At 33.1% G+C, this 16,446-nt stretch overlaps 1 pseudogene; it reads left to right on the forward strand.

Moving 5' to 3' along the window:
• The first annotated feature begins 4,658 nt into the window (after positions 1-4,658).
• LOC148193391 (CBL-interacting serine/threonine-protein kinase 11 pseudogene) lies at positions 4,659-6,466 on the forward strand (annotated as a pseudogene).
• Positions 6,467-16,446: the final 9,980 nt, after the last annotated feature.

A 16,446-nucleotide genomic window follows, 5' to 3' on the forward strand; every position in this document is an offset into this window, starting at 1 on the left:
ATGATAATCTACACCCTCAATATGAGTAAAGCCTTTGGCAACAAGTCTTGCTTTGTAACTAGCTTTCTCACCCCCTGATATAGCTTCCTTTTTCTTGAAGATCCATTTTAAACCTACAACCTTCTTTCCCTTTGGCAGATCTACCAATTTCCAGGTGTTATTCTTCCTCAACGCCTCCAGCTCTTCCTCCATAACACCCTGCCAAAGATGTCGATCGTTGTTGTGAAGAGCCTCCTTGTAACTTCTCGGTTCACACGAGCTTTCAAGATCTTCAGCAGCATTCAAGGCATAACAAATTAAATCTGCCTCTCCAAACCGTTTGGTTGGCTTAGATATTATCCTTTCTCTATCACGAACAAGCTGATAATTCCTCAATTCATCACCAGCTCCTCTTGGGTAACTCACATCGCCAGATATACCATATGTTTCATCACCAAGATCTGTTCGTATTTCACCCGTTCAATTTTCCTCTGATGATCGAACGCTTTTGTCTTGCCCTTCACCCGTTCGGTCTTCCTCAGTCAATGATCGAACGTCCCCATCAATAGTATGCTCCACGTCAACGAGCGTTTTCTTCTCACATCCAGGATTTTCAACATGCATTGCCATTCTCGTTTCGTCGAAAACGACATCCCTACTAATGATCAGCCTGGACGGTTTCGAGTCTAACCTCCACAACCTGTATCCCTTAACTCCTTCAGCATATCCAAGAAATACACTTTTTACCGCTCGGGCGTCCAGCTTATCTCCTTTGGCATGAGCGAACGCCAAGGAACCGAACACCCTCAAGTGTGAGTAGTCAGCAAGTCGTCCACTCCAAACTTCCATTGGTGTTTTATAGTTGAGGGCCGAAGACGAACTCCTGTTAATCAGGTATACGGCTGTATTGGCAGCCTCTCCCCACAAAGCCTTTGACAATCCTGATCCAAGCAGCATACACCGAACCCTCTCCAGAATTGTTCTGTTCATCCTTTCAGCCAAACCATTCTGTTGAGGAGTTCCCACCACAATCTTGTGCCTCCTTATCCCTTTATTTTTGCAGAACTTATTAATTTCATCTTAAACAAACTCCAGACCATTATCAGTTCTAAGATATTTCAGCCTATACCCCAATTGATTCTCGGTCTGTGTATGCCACTCCTTGAATTTCCGAAAGGTTTCAGATTTATTTTTCAGAACATAAATCCATACTCTTCTTGAAAAATCATCAATTATCCTCAGGAAATACGCTCCTCCACCATGAGTCTGAGTTCCTGCAGGCCCCCACAAGTCAACATGGGCGTACTCAAATGATCGTTCGATTAAGTGCTTCCCTTGACGGAACCGTTCGGCCTTCCATGGCCTCAACTGTTCCAGCATTCGGCCATTCGGCCTCGCAGGTGTTCGCCCACTCGGCCTCAACCGTTCGGCCTTCCATGGCCTCAAGCGTTCCAACATTCAGCCTCTCAGGTATTCGACCATTTGGCCTTATAGGTACTCGGCCAATCGGCCTCAAAGGTATTCAACCATTCGGCCTCGAAGGTACTCGGTCATTCGACCTTGCAGGTAATCGGCCATTCGGCCTCAAAGGTACTCAATCATTCGTCCTCACAAGTATTCAACCATTCAGCCTCAAAGGTATTCGGCATTGAGGCCTCAGGTATTCGACCATTCGGCCTTACAGGTACTCGACCATTCGGTCTCACAAGTGCTCGGCCCCTTCAGCCTCGACTGCTCGGCATTCGACCATCCGACATCTATTGCTCTGCCTTCCATGGCCTCAAGTATTAGGCCATTCGGCCTTCACATTCGGCCCTTTGGCCTCAACCGCTCTGTCTTTCATGGCCTCAGTACAGATGATAGGATCTTGCGCACAAAGCATTTGGCTAATATGAGCCTACCGTTCAAAGAAACCTAGGGACGTTCTCTAGGAACCTCTAGGTCAACACCGAGCGGGTCGGCCGTTCCCACCGCCCAGCAATCCTGGGTGCGAAAAACTGAGTGGGCGGTCGTTCCCACCGCCCAACAACCCTGGGTGCGAAAAACCGAGCGAGTCAGTAGTTCTCATCGCCTGAAACTCCCAGGTGCAAAAAACCGAGCGGGTCGGTCGTTCCTGCCACACAGCACACCTGGGTGCGAAAAAACCGAGCGAGACTGTCATTATCGTCGCCTAGGGCCCCTGGGTATTAAAAGCTGAACGGTGTGATCATGGACCATCAATCGCCAACCGAACGATCTTGCTTGCTTGGCCAACCTGCCTTGAGAAGTGGTTAGTATAATCATCCACATTCTTTTTACAGTTCAAATTCAATTATTATTCCTCAGTACAGATATTATTGGTTATCAATCAACACGAGAAAAGGTTCTAAAAGAACTCTCATCAACCACCACTCAGTTTAGAAAAAGTTCCAAAAGAGAACTTCTTTGGCATCTTGCCATTAACCGATCTGTTCAGCCTTGCTCGGTGAACAACAATCTAAAAGGGCATTACATACAGCAAATACAGCCTCCCTCAAACTCATAAGTCCTATAGTTAAACATGGCTAAAGTCGAACGCTTAACTCGAACTTGGGCGCATGTATCGGATATGGTGTATACCGAACGGTTAACATCACAAGTCGTTCAGTCACCACCACGACAATGGTCAACCGGGCCATCATCAACCGCATCAACTAAAGTGAACCGCGTTAAATAGTGTTGGGCCATAATTGGGCCAACACTTAAGGTACTATTGGACAGTAGTCCAGCAGAAGATAAAATAATCAAAGAAGAATAAAATAATCAAGAATATCTTATTAAATCTGAAGATGTTGATAAGTGGTTAAGATAAAGTCGTTTATGAGTAACTAACCGGATCTCTAGGTAAGGTTGTTTTTTGAAACACTTATAAATACACTAACAGGGTCAAAAGCCAGGTATGTTCAACTGAGACTCCACTACGGTCTACTTACGTCTGATCAGGACTTAAATATTAAATTGTGATAAACAGTTCATAAAACCGCTCCTAACTTGAGCATCGAAGTGTCTTTTGCAAGTACCTCCCCCCATCTAGAGTACAACCGAACGACATCCAGAGTATAATCGAGCGACATCCAGAATCCAATTGAACGACATCCAGAATTCAAGCGAGCGGAACACTCGATCCAGACGTTCGAAAACAAGGAAGACACGTGAGAAAAGATTAGTCTCTCAATCTTACAAAACTCTACCGAAACATATAGTAAGTGGAGATTTTCCATGTTGTGACAGATAAAGAAATGTCATGTTAGGATATAACATTTGATTCCTTCTCAAACTAAATTTTGAGTGTAGACAATATATGTTGATGGAATTAGATTTTGTAGACAATATTAATTAAATTGATAAATATTTTGGTCTTGATAATATATTTATAAAAGAAATCTTGTAGTTAGTCGTTGTTTTCTAGGTCGTGAAAGGAGAAGAAAAAGAATAGTCTACAACTCACTTTAATAATAATATGTATTATAATTTCAAATGAAAAAATAAAATAAATGAGATATCTTAAGTTTTCAAATAACCTTTTTTTTTGCGTGTGTCAAAATATCCCTTTGAGAGAAACCATGAACACGCATTTCATTTGATTCCATTGCACATCGTAATGTATTTTGAAAGTATCTCGCCTTTTTAAAGTATATTCTCAGTTTTTGAGAATCATTCTTACGTCCTACAATTTTATTTTATTTTATTTTTTAAAACCACATAATGCTTTTCTTTTCTGAGAGACTGAACATTATTATTTATACAAAATTTAAAAATATACTCGTTTCAAGGAAAGAGTCCAAAAACACTGGTAAACTCTTTTTTTAATCTTTGCAAGAAATCTCAACATATTAAAGGTCAATCTCAAAGCGCCCCCAACTGTACAAGAGAAAAAATCAACTATTTTGGTAAAACCGGCACCGACGTGGCATTATCCTATTGCTAAAGTCAATCTCATGTCCCATCGCCACCGCCCACGTGTATGGCAATAGTTAACACCTACGACTGCTGAAAAGAAAAGGGGAATCACGTTCCCATTCAAGCAATGGATCCACCTAGCGGTCTCCCAACTCCAACCACACACGCGCCCTTCACGCGTGTCATTAAAACCACCTGCTTTACATTTTTATTAAGATAACTAATTAAATTTATTATTTTATAAACTACTTTTAATATTTATGCAATTATTTATTTTTATTCTCCTATTTCAATTTTTTATTCATTTAATGTTCAGAGAGAACATAGTTTTAATATAATTTATCACTACTCATTTTTTCCAATTTTAATGAGACATTACCTCATTAATTTTAATATTTATTTTTTAATTAAAATTTCTTGAATAATTAGTAGTTTCTTGTAGAGATATATAACTGATGTATCAGATAATTAATAAAATATCTTATTCAAAGAGATAAAAAAATATTGGAAAAAGATTTAAAGGTGGGGCATATTTTTCCTCCAATATCTATAGTTCATTTTCTTTTTTTTATATTTAAATTTTTGAAATGTTTCAGTTTTTATTTTCTAACGTTATTTTACATTATCGCTTATTATTTATATAATCTAAATTACTTTGAAAAAGATAGAACAGGTATATGGAAGTTACAAAAGTACAAAAATTACAACAAATTATTTTTTGTTTCTCTGAACACATTAAATAATGAGAAATACATAGGCTACTGAGACCCCATTCAGTAAGTAGAGACATTAATAACCACCAAACCAACTAATAAACGTAATCTTCCAACGAAGTTCCAAAGCAGTTTCTTCGTGAAACATCTCAAACAGCCAGTGCCAGCAAAACCTCGTTTCCTTATAACTTAATCGATCCCTTCCAATTACGCTTCCACCAACCACAACAGCAGAAAAGGAAATCAATCCCGAAAGCTTTCATCAACAATTTTCGGGAAATTTCCAGATCCCCTTTCAACCTCTCTACAACAATCCCCCAATTAAGATCGTGCTGAGCACGATAGTCTTAGTGAAACCAATGCCGGAAATTGAACAGGCGGCGGCGGCGGCGGAGAGCACCGTTTTGTTTGAAAAATACGAGGTGGGAAGGCTCCTAGGATGCGGCGCGTTCGCGAAGGTGTACCACGCGCGTAACACCAGCACGGGGCAAAGCGTGGCAGTGAAAGTGGTAAGCAAGAAGAAACTAGCCGCAATGGGGATGGCCTCCAACGTGAAGCGCGAGATTGCCATCATGAGCCGTCTTCACCACCCCAACATCGTGAAACTCCACGAAGTGTTGGCGACAAAGACAAAAATCTACTTCATCTTGGAATTCGCGAAAGGAGGCGAGCTCTTCGCGAGAATCGCGAAGAGTCGATTCGGCGAAGATCTCGCGCGACGGTTTTTCCAGCAGTTGATCTCTGCCGTCGGGTACTGCCATGCGCGGGGCGTTTTCCACCGCGACTTGAAGCCGGAGAATCTTCTGCTGGACGAGCATGCGAACCTCAAAGTCTCCGACTTTGGACTCGGCGCGGTGAAGGAGCAGATGGGGGTGGATGGGGTGCTGTACACGCTATGTGGGACCCCTGCTTACGTGGCACCGGAGATTTTGGCGAAGAAGGGTTACGACGGGGCTAAAGTTGATGTTTGGTCTTGTGGGGTTATTCTCTTTGTTCTTGTGGCTGGGTATCTACCGTTTAATGACCCGAATCTTATGGTGATGTACAGGAAGATTTACAAGGGGGAGTATCGATGTCCGAGGTGGTTTTCGACGGAGTTAAGGAGGTTTCTGGCGAGGTTGTTGGATACGAATCCCGAGACGAGGATAACCGTCGATGAGATTTTGAAGGAGGCGTGGTTCAAAAAGGGGTACAAGGAGGTTACATTTGGCGATTTAGGTTTGGAGTGGAAGAGTGAAGGTGATGATGTGAAGGATTTGAACGCGTTTGATATCATTGCTTTCTCCACAGGCTTGAATCTCTCCGGTTTGTTTGATTCATTGAAGGAGGTGGAAGAGGGAGAGAGGTTTCTGCTTAAGGAGTCGCCGGAGAAGGTGGTGGAGAAGGTAGTTGCGGCGGCGTCTACTGTGGAGGGTATTATCGTGCGGAGGAGGAAGGAGTGTGGGGTGGAGTTGGAGGGGTGTGATGGTAATTTCGCCGCTTTGGTGGAGGTTTACCGGTTATCGGCGGAACTGGTTGTGGTTGAGGTGAGAAGGAGGGATGGCAATGGCGGAGTTTTCAGGGATGTGTGGAGGAATAAGATTAGGCCGTATCTCTGTGCTGCAAGTAGCAGTACGACGTCGGATCGGGAGGAAACCGGTGCGCAGCCGGTTGCCGGTGAATCATGATTCCGCGTCATTATTATTTTTCAATTAGTAAATTTAAAATAAAATTTTAAAAGAGAATTGGAAGTGGAGAATTGAAAATTGAAACGTAGTAGGGCACAAATAGATGTGGAACACAGTTAATTAAGCGTGCAAGTTCGCTATGTATATTTTTATCATGCTTATATGTAAAGTATTACAGTATTTTGCTTAGCCTTATTATTTTCAAAGTGGTTTGCTTGAAGTTTATGAAAATAATAATTGTTGTTCTAATAAGTTAATTCTTGCTCTGTTTCTTGCATTTGCAGGTTATTACAACCAGTTTCTCAGGATTCCCTTGAACTGGTTGGAGGTTCAAATGGAACTAGACGAACATTTGAATGAACTTTTTTTTGTTATAAAAATAGCTTACAATCTCATCACTTCTTCTTACCCGATTTCAATAAGTTTCTAACTTTCTAATCATTACTTGAAAAAAAAAAAGACTTTTTAAGTCGGTCTTTTCAATCGGATACTTTAAAATCATTTTAATAAATAATGCAATGATTTAATTCTAAAAAAAATTGAGCTTTTGAATAATATATTTAATAAACTAATCAAGTTCTTCCGTTCCTTCAGTTTCTTTATAATAGAACATAAATTATAGATAATACGCATGGGGTGGTGAAGGGAGGGCCCAACTGGTAGAAAGAAAAAACCTGTAACCTGAGGTTTTGCTGCACTTGCAAGAAAAAGTACAATAAAGGAAGATCAACAACTTTCTTCAAAAACCTATTTCTCGTGAACATGTTTGTCGCGTTCTCTCTGGCAGAAAGTGTCAGCATTTTTCGTAGTTTGTCCTCGTCGTAACTTCTCTAGTTTGATTCTCACTTCTGCAAAAACCTTCTTATGATGATGCTTAATTCTGGAATTTGTTGAGTCAAGCTTATTGTATAATATTTCTTTGTGCGGTTAGGAGATTTAAATATTTGGATAGGCCGTTCTCGTCCTGACACGTTTTCTTCTAGTATGTGCCTTTTACTTATTTGATTGCATATAAAGTGCTCGATTAAATTCCAGCTTCAGATATAATAAAATGCATTGCATTTTTGGAATGATTTGGCAATGGCGTGTCCCATTGGTCCATGTGCCTGCCTCCCCCAACATCAACAATGGGTGATCTTTTTAACATTTTTCATGACATTTCTCAATGACCAAAGTAGTAACTAATTATGTGTTTCACTTGTCATATCTTAAATTAATAGGTTGTTAAATCTTGTTGGATAGGTGGCCGTCGTGCTGGTGTAGCAAGTCTATGATCATCGGTGTTATTTTCACTTCTACTGGAGATGTTTAAGTCGTCTATTTGAACTGATAACAATTCATAAATGAAGTTGGATTGTAAAATAATGATAAATATATTTTTTCTCATGTTTTTATGAAAATAATATAAGTTTAATGAGTGTTGGGACTGGTTTGTTAAAAGTCAATTGTCTCATAATTAAACTAATTTGATGAAATTCTACAATTGTAAAATATATAAGAGATATAACAACACGAAAACCATGTTCGGCGATTATTAAAAACACAAATTGAAACTTCACATTTAAGGTTTAAATTATTGAATAAGATAAAAATATTCATCCATTAACCTCCTTTGGTTGTAATAAAATTCAACAAAAAAAATTCAATGTGATAACCGATCAGTTACATAATTGACTTGATCATCAGAGTGTCTTTCACAGATACTTACTCACAAAGTCTAGAATTTGAATATTGAGGACGGAGAATAACCATGTAACGGAAACCTAAGACGAGGATATGGAGAAAAGTGTGAATGAGTGTTTTGATCGTGATTCTCGACCTCACATCCAAAAAAGAATAATATTTTGATATGTGAATAATCATTGTTGTCTTTTAAAACTTATCGTTGTGTATTGTGTAAGTTTCTAAAGATACAATAGAAATTTCTTGAATATTTCAAGAAACTCAAAACTAGCAAGAAATATTTTTAAAGAGAAAAATAACTCAAGATGGAAGAGGAAGAGAAGAGAATATGAGTGAATGCATTTTTAGAGAAGTGAAGGTGCACCTATTTATCAGTGATGGATGGGGTTAGAAACCCATCACACGTAGCAAGAAAAATTGGAGCAGAAAAACAACTCAACATGAGTTGCATTTGTTGGAGAAGATCTCAGAGATGCATACACGTGCGGGAGAGGAATCAAATTGTTCCATAGAGGAAGCCCACCTTTCACGGATTGTGGAGTTGTTAGAACTCCATTCATGCATAACGACACCATATTTGGATTCACTTTGATTTGTTGTGCCTGATTTCAGGTGAGGTTGTAATCAAGTGTAAGCCTTTTGCAATAATTAACACTTAATTCACTTTGTTGTGCGAGTCAAAAACAGGGAAGAAAAAATGTTTCACAAAATTCCTCCACATATTATTAAAGGCAAAAGATAGAAAGAAATGAAAGAAGAAAATCATGGGTCTTATAAGATGTAATGCATTTAAAGTTGGTATAGAAAATTACATGAACTAGTCTTATATTAAGAAATATAACTCACAATGTAGTTGCTATAACAAGATCTATGAATAAAAAACAACTTGATTTGTGTTAGTGGTTTATCAATCACAATATATCATCATAATTCTTGTTGTTATCATTGTGTTGCGCTTATTAGGTCATGCACTTGCCTGATATTTATGAGTGTTCAATATATCCTCATTATTTCAACTCTTAAAATCACATTGGCTTAACCCGTGCTTTTCATTTCAAATTTAGATCCAAGAAATAACTTAGTTCCAGAGACCATCTCATTGCATGTGTCTAATATTAGGATGTTATCCACATATTTACATAAAATGACACATTCGTCGTTTTTAGATTTAGAGTACACACATTTATCAACATCATTAGGTGAAAAACCATCATAAAAACACAATCAAGTTTTTCATATCATTGTTTTGGTGTTTTTTATAAAGATTTTAAAAGTTTACACACTTTTTTTTTTTCTTGACTAGAAACAACACACCTTTCATATAAATTTCCTCCTTTAATTCACCATTTTAAAAAGTATTCTTAACATTCATCTGGTGTATATATAGCTTATGGACATCTGTCAAAGCTAACAAATACTTGAATAAAGTATATCTAGTTATAAAGACAAAAGTATTAAAGTAATCTAGGTTGGGTTTTTATTTTTATTCTCTTTTTTTTCACTTTGAAATTTTATAAGAACAATAACTTCAACTATTCTAAATTACAAAAAAATTAGATTAAAATATTTCACCATAAATAAAAAGATTAAAATAACAAAGTCATAATTATGTGTTATACTTTAATTAAATAATAATAATATATAAACTAAAATATTAATTTGGTCCCTACTTTTCATTGACTTTTGTTCATTTTAATTATGATATTTTTTTTAATTTGATTCTAATTTTTGTAAATTTTCTTCAATGCTTTTTACTAATATCGTTTAAATAATTAAAGAACAGTGAAAATAATGTAGGTCACGTGTAAGTTTATGGTTTTTTTGTTTTTTTTTCTAATATTTTTTTAATTTAAAAAAAGATATCTACATGTTGATTCACATCATGTTAAGTTGATAAAAATGTTACTTGTTGGTATGTATTAATGTTTTATATTCAATTTGCTTCTTATATTTATTAATTTTGTTTAATTCATTCTCAATCTTTGTTTTTAAATAGAATCTATGTTAATTTTCAAATTACTACAAATTTAATTTTTATATAAATGTTATAATAGTATTTTTATTAAAATTAACATTTGTATTAAATATTTATAATTTATGATTAGAATTAATTTAAAATTAAAATGAAAATTTTAAAAGTAGATACTAAAACCATTGATTTATAAATTAATTACATTAAGTATTAAATTAAAATGTGATACAACATTATATTAAAAGATTATAAAATAAAACTGTCCACTTTTCTTTGGTAAAAATACCTTTTTTTAATTTTCTTCGTTCTTTGTTTTTCTATCATAATAATAATTATAATGAGTTTTTTAATATTATAAAATTTTTTAATTTTTTATTTAATACCTTATGTACCTTTTCGAACTTCTTAAAATTTTTGTTCTAATTTTAAACTAATTATAATTTTAAATAAAAAGTATTTAATAAAATTGTAAATTTTAAGAAATATAATATTTATATAAAAATTAAATTTAGTTTCTTTTTTTTAAAAAAATTGATCTATTTTAAATAAAAACGAAAAATAAATTAGAAAAATATAAAAATCAAATTAAATATAAAATACTACGTCACATTGTTATTATGCACCACCCCATGTGAAATTAAAAAATAAAAAAATGATAATGATAATGAACTGAACATAACATACACTATTCACTAATAATTATTTAAATGGTGTTAACAAAAAAAATTAATAAATTAAAAATTAAAAAATAAGACTAAATTTTAAAATAATATTAAAACTGAATTAAACAAATTAAAAAAACCAAATTGTTATTTAAGTTTAAAATATAATAACATAAAATCGTGTATACCTAGTATTTATCTACCAATGAAATGTCAATTATCTAAATATAGGTCTCAGAATTTATTGCTGGGTGCTTTTGTCCACAAATTACACCAATAACGTATAATCATTATAGTAATATAGATCAGAATCATTAGTACGATTCCGGAGCTCATGATCATGTTCAGTCACATTCACTTGGTCTTATATTGTGGCGTCTAATTAATAGCAAATGGACATGCTGCAGTATCACATGCATGCATTCTCTCTGCTACTTCAAGTGGTCCAGTCCAAAATTCAAATAGTATCCTAACTTTCCAAACTTGTTCAAGTTAAAAAATTATTAGGTGATTTAGAAGTATCTATCGACACACAACTTTTTAAAGTAATTTTTAACATTATTTATTCTAAATTTATTTTCATTCATTATTTTTATAATTAAAGAAAAAAAAAAAAAGAGGCAACAAGGTATGGTACACGAGAGACAGAGCTATGCAACCATCCAAATTTCAAGCATAGCATGTGAGGAAGTTTGCTTAGAACTGAACCATTTTATTAATTGAACCATGTTACTCTCTATCCATCCAATTCAAATACTATATCCTTTTGGATTGTTCCTCCATTAATGCATGCTACGTTAAGTTCATTGTCGCTTTTCGTTGGCTGCACAGACAAAATATGATTGGTATTGGAATCCATACTTCAATCATAAACTCTTGACACCAAATATTAGTTTGCTTGTTGGAAATTTTAACTTTGGATTTTATAAGATAATTTGTTCATAACTGAGATTAAGTCACAGTTGAATTATAGTACTTAAACTTATTATATTTTTAAGTAAAAGAAGTACATCTTAATTGAACACTATAATTTTTATCTTAGTGATAAGTTTTCAATCAAAACTTAGATTATGTATTCTATTTTCAGTAAACACTTTTTAAGAAGTTACGTCTTATCTAAGTGAGCGTTAGATTCTACAAAATAAGTCTGATAGTGTCATATTTAATATATATATTGTTTCGGTCGGATCTGGTCTGACTCTTTAAAACACATAAGAGTTTGTCGAAGATCGGGCAGACGTTGCTGAATCCCACGAATTGAAGCAAACCGAGCGGCTCTGTCTCTAGGGGGCACTAGAACCGGCTCTCCCGTCTTCAAGTCCTGGTTGTAGCATTTGTTCTCTCTTCTCGCTCTCTAAGTCGGGCGGTCAGGTACCTGTCAAAGACACTCCGACGCTCGGTCTTGATGGCCGATCAGGGTGGACATTCGATTTATGGATGATCGACCTTGGAGGACCGCTCGATCCATGTGTGGTCGGACAGCGTTAGCTTGAACGCTCGATCTTGATAGCCGACTTGGATGGACATTCGATTTATGAATCGAGAGGACCGGACGGTACATGTATATATATATAAATAAAGATTATCCTATGTGATATTAAATATCTACCTCAAAATGATAAATAGAAAGATAACTTAACACAATAATGTGGTATACCTAACATGGTTGTCTATGATGGAATAGAATATTATTATTGTTATATATGTGTCATTTCCTTCTGTGTGGAACATGTCATGCATGATAATTGTAAATTAGTGTGTTAATCATGCTAATATTGCGACTAATGATTACTGACAAAACTGGCTAAAAATAATAGCCAAACAACGAACGAATATTCCCACGGACCCATAACAGAGAATCATGAAATAATATTTATAGTATTGCTTGTAGAATATATAAGGTTTAAATCTTGAGATGATATTTTATTTGTTTTAAAATTTTAATTTGGTTATTTAAGTATTTTTAATCTTTTTAAAAATGAATAATAAATAAAATTTAATAATAAATAACTTTTGAAAATATTTTAACAAAAAACATATTTAACTTTAAATTTAATTTAATTTTTTAAAATTCACTTTAAAAGTAAAATTTATTCATGTCTATATATTATAATGTAATCTTTTATTTAATTTACGTTTTATTTTTAACCTACTATCTTGCCTTGAATATAAAATTAAATATTAATGGATAATATGATAGAAGTTATATAATCAACTTAACAAATCTATTGTTAGACTAAACTTCGATAGTTAAAAAAAGTGAGTTTATATTTAAGGCTTAATACCCTATTTTGTTTCCAGTTTCGTTCGAAAATGTCAAATTAGTTCATCCTTTAAAAAATGCGGCAATTACGTCCTCACTTAATAAAATTTGCATAAATGAAATCTCTTCCGTTAAATCCGTACAAACGGCGTTACTTAATAAGAGAGAAAAATAATTAACGCCGTTTGTACGGATTTAACGGAAGGGATTTCATTGATGCAAATTTTATCAAAGGAGGACGTAATTGACGCATTTTTTAAAGGATGGACTAATTTGACATTTTCGAGCGAAACTGGGGACAAAATAGGGTATTAAGCCTATATTTAACTAGTGAAAGCGATATGTACTTATTATATAATAGTTATATGGTGTAATTTGATCTTATTGTTAATATATGTATTATATTATCGTTTGGTCAACTTTGGAACAAATTGTCTAAACGAGGTCAATCATATCGCAAACATGACCGCACATAACTATGAGATCAAGGACATTGATAAGAGGTCAAACGGTCATTCTAGAGAGAAATTACCTCTAACATTAATCAGTTCAAGATAAAGTATGATTAAAATCAATTGGATCGTAATTAGATTATTGTTGAACAGTTGAATCTTTATTTAGGTATTGAAGTATTTTCTACAAATAAACTCCAAGTTTGACAGAAATTGTAATAGAGTGAAGTGTTGACCTCAACTCATACCAAAAACAATATATATCCAATTTTTCATTTTTAACGAACCTAATGTCAAATCTAATTAAGGAATATATTAATTTATTTTTTAAAAAAACTAACAAAATATTTAAAATAACTAGAAAAAATTGAAAAAATATTATTATCATAGTAATAGAACTTACAAAAAAAACTATTCATCCTTTATAATTAAACAAAAATTAAACCGTTTTAGTTACCTTTCGTTTTCTTAATTATATTTAATGAGGAAAACAAAGTTGACCCCACGGTAAGAGCATGAAACATGCACCTGACTTGGCGTTGGACAATTATTGCTACTTTTTTGGCCACGGATGACCACAAAAATAAAGAATTAATTTCTTGTGTGTGATGGGTATGGTGACATTTGCAACTAAATATTTACTTACGAATAGTTAATTAGTCGCCTGAAAAAAAAAGTATAAAATAGGAAAATGAAATTCGAAAGAGAGAAAATGTAATGAAAATTTAAAAATTTATCTTCTTTTTATTTAATCATACAAAAAGTGAAAAAAAAAAACTATGTGAAATAATATAAATATTGCTAACTCTATATGGATGCTGTTTCATAATTAATATATTAAAACTAATATTTATATAAATTTATAAGTAATGTATACTCGAAAATAACCATTATACAGAATTTCATGTTTTATATGTCTTTCTTAATATAAAATCCTCTAAACAAACTTTGCTTTCAAGTTTAATAAAAATATTTTAAAAAATGATTTTTTTCAAATAAATTTTTTAGATTAAATACGTTAAACGCTCTATGTATAAACAACATCTTAAACATTAAACGTTCTTCAAACAATCTGTGCCAAAATGCTTATACACACGTTTAGAATGTCTAACGTTTTTAATGCATGTACGAAATAATACTCTCTTATTTATTGTGTTGTGCTATCTTTTTTAAATTAATTCAATACAAAACTTTATTCAAAAGTTTGCATTGAATAAGAAGAAGAATATTAAGAGATAGAAAGGTATTTTAAAAATGTTTCATTTATGTATTCTATTTGTTTCTTCCATACAAGCAGCACAATTACCTCTACATGACCAAACATAGCATATTTGATTTTGTACTAAAAGGTTACATCCCTATATGAAAGTCAATTATTTGAGTAACAGATCATTTTGAAAAAAACTTATATAAAGAGGACTACATAAAGAGAAGATAACAAGAATTATAATTGCTTACGCTTACACTATTGTTTTTCTCTTAAGCTTACACTATCTAGACTTTGTCTTTAAAAAAAAAAATTTCTTTATAAGTTTTCAAATCTTTATTGTAATTATTTTATATCCTCTCAAAGAGAGTAATTATACTTTTAATTTAAAAGACACTTTGTTGTTTTAGACTCAAAAGTGAATTAAAACACTTGTTGGTTTAACTCAGTGGAGTTAAACAATCTAATGAGTTGAGTTAGTGTTATACCAAGAATGGTGAAACTAGTCTAACCAATTAGGTTAATTTGTAAAATCAGGAATGGTCAAAGTCGATTGTAATCTTTGAAGGATTATTGAAACCCCTTAAGAGTGTTTAAGGGAGAACTTGACGCAACTCAGTTTGGAGTGAACCAGTATAAAATAATTTTTCCTTCTCGCTTTCGTTTTCGTTTTAAAAGCTTCTCAAACTCTTCTTATAAATATTTAATGTTTAACATTATTTGCATACCATCTAACCCCTACAAAAACATCTAACACTTATTTGTAAAGAAGTTTTAGAACTCTATTCAAACTCCTCTTTCTAAAGTTTTACTTATGTTTAAGTTTTTACTTTAATTACAATGTCAAAGTAACTTCCTACTACCGTTTCTATTGGATAAATATCCGCCTGGTACATATTCCCATATTCGTGTGGATTTGTTATACTGGTATCTACATATTTCTTTTAATATCTGCAAATATTCACAAAAAATATTTTAACTATAAAAATCTATAAAAAAAATATTTATAAAAAAAGTATAAAATTATAAAAAGAAATGTATAGTTATAAAAATCTTAAATATATATATATATATATATATATATATATATATATATATATATATATATATAAATACTATATATATAACTGAATTTTAAACATTCAACAAAGATAATAACATTCCAATAAGTTCAAATAAAAAAATACATCATTATCACAAGTTTTAAACAAAGTCTAAATAAACTCAAGTTCATAAAAATCCAAATAAAATTATAAAAATAAATATTAAATCATGTTTAACAAAAACTCTTTAATTAGTGTTTAATAAATTAAAGATTACCGACTACGAGCATCCACGGATACTATTATTATATCTTAGTCTGTTTGTTAATATGCAAATACTACCAATTATCCATGAATATTCATTTATAATATTGATCTCACTAGTGTAAAAACAACGTATAACGTCACGCGTTCAACGTTGAACCACTCAATATTGTAAATAAATACAATTATTAAACGTCGTTTAGAATTGTAATTCGACGTAAAAGGATATAAAACGTTGAATGCCCCAGCATTAGGCGTCAAAATTAGTGAATTCAATAAAAATTTGAGCGGAAGATTGAAAATTCATTCACTTTTCTCGAGCGAAGTTTGACGACCATCACATGTAATATTTCTTTCATTTGTATGATTTTTGTTTGTTTTGACCGATTATTTTCATGTTGTTGTCCTTCAAAGACGCATTCTGCTTTCTCTCTCACGTGTGGCAACACTTTATTCCGATGAACCAAGGTTAGTTTTCTTTTTCGTTTTGAAGAACTTATTTGTTGAACTTGTTTCTTGTTATTTTTTGTTGAACTTGTTTCTTGTTATTGTTTGGGTGAATTTGTTTGTTGTTGTTGTTTGATTGAACTTGTTTGTTTGTAATTGTTGTTTGTTGTTGATAC

This window comes from Vigna umbellata, chromosome 9, assembly GCF_029865625.1.
Source record: "Vigna umbellata cultivar VRB3 chromosome 9, Vumbellata_1.0, whole genome shotgun sequence".
Classification (NCBI taxonomy): Eukaryota; Viridiplantae; Streptophyta; class Magnoliopsida; order Fabales; family Fabaceae; genus Vigna; species Vigna umbellata.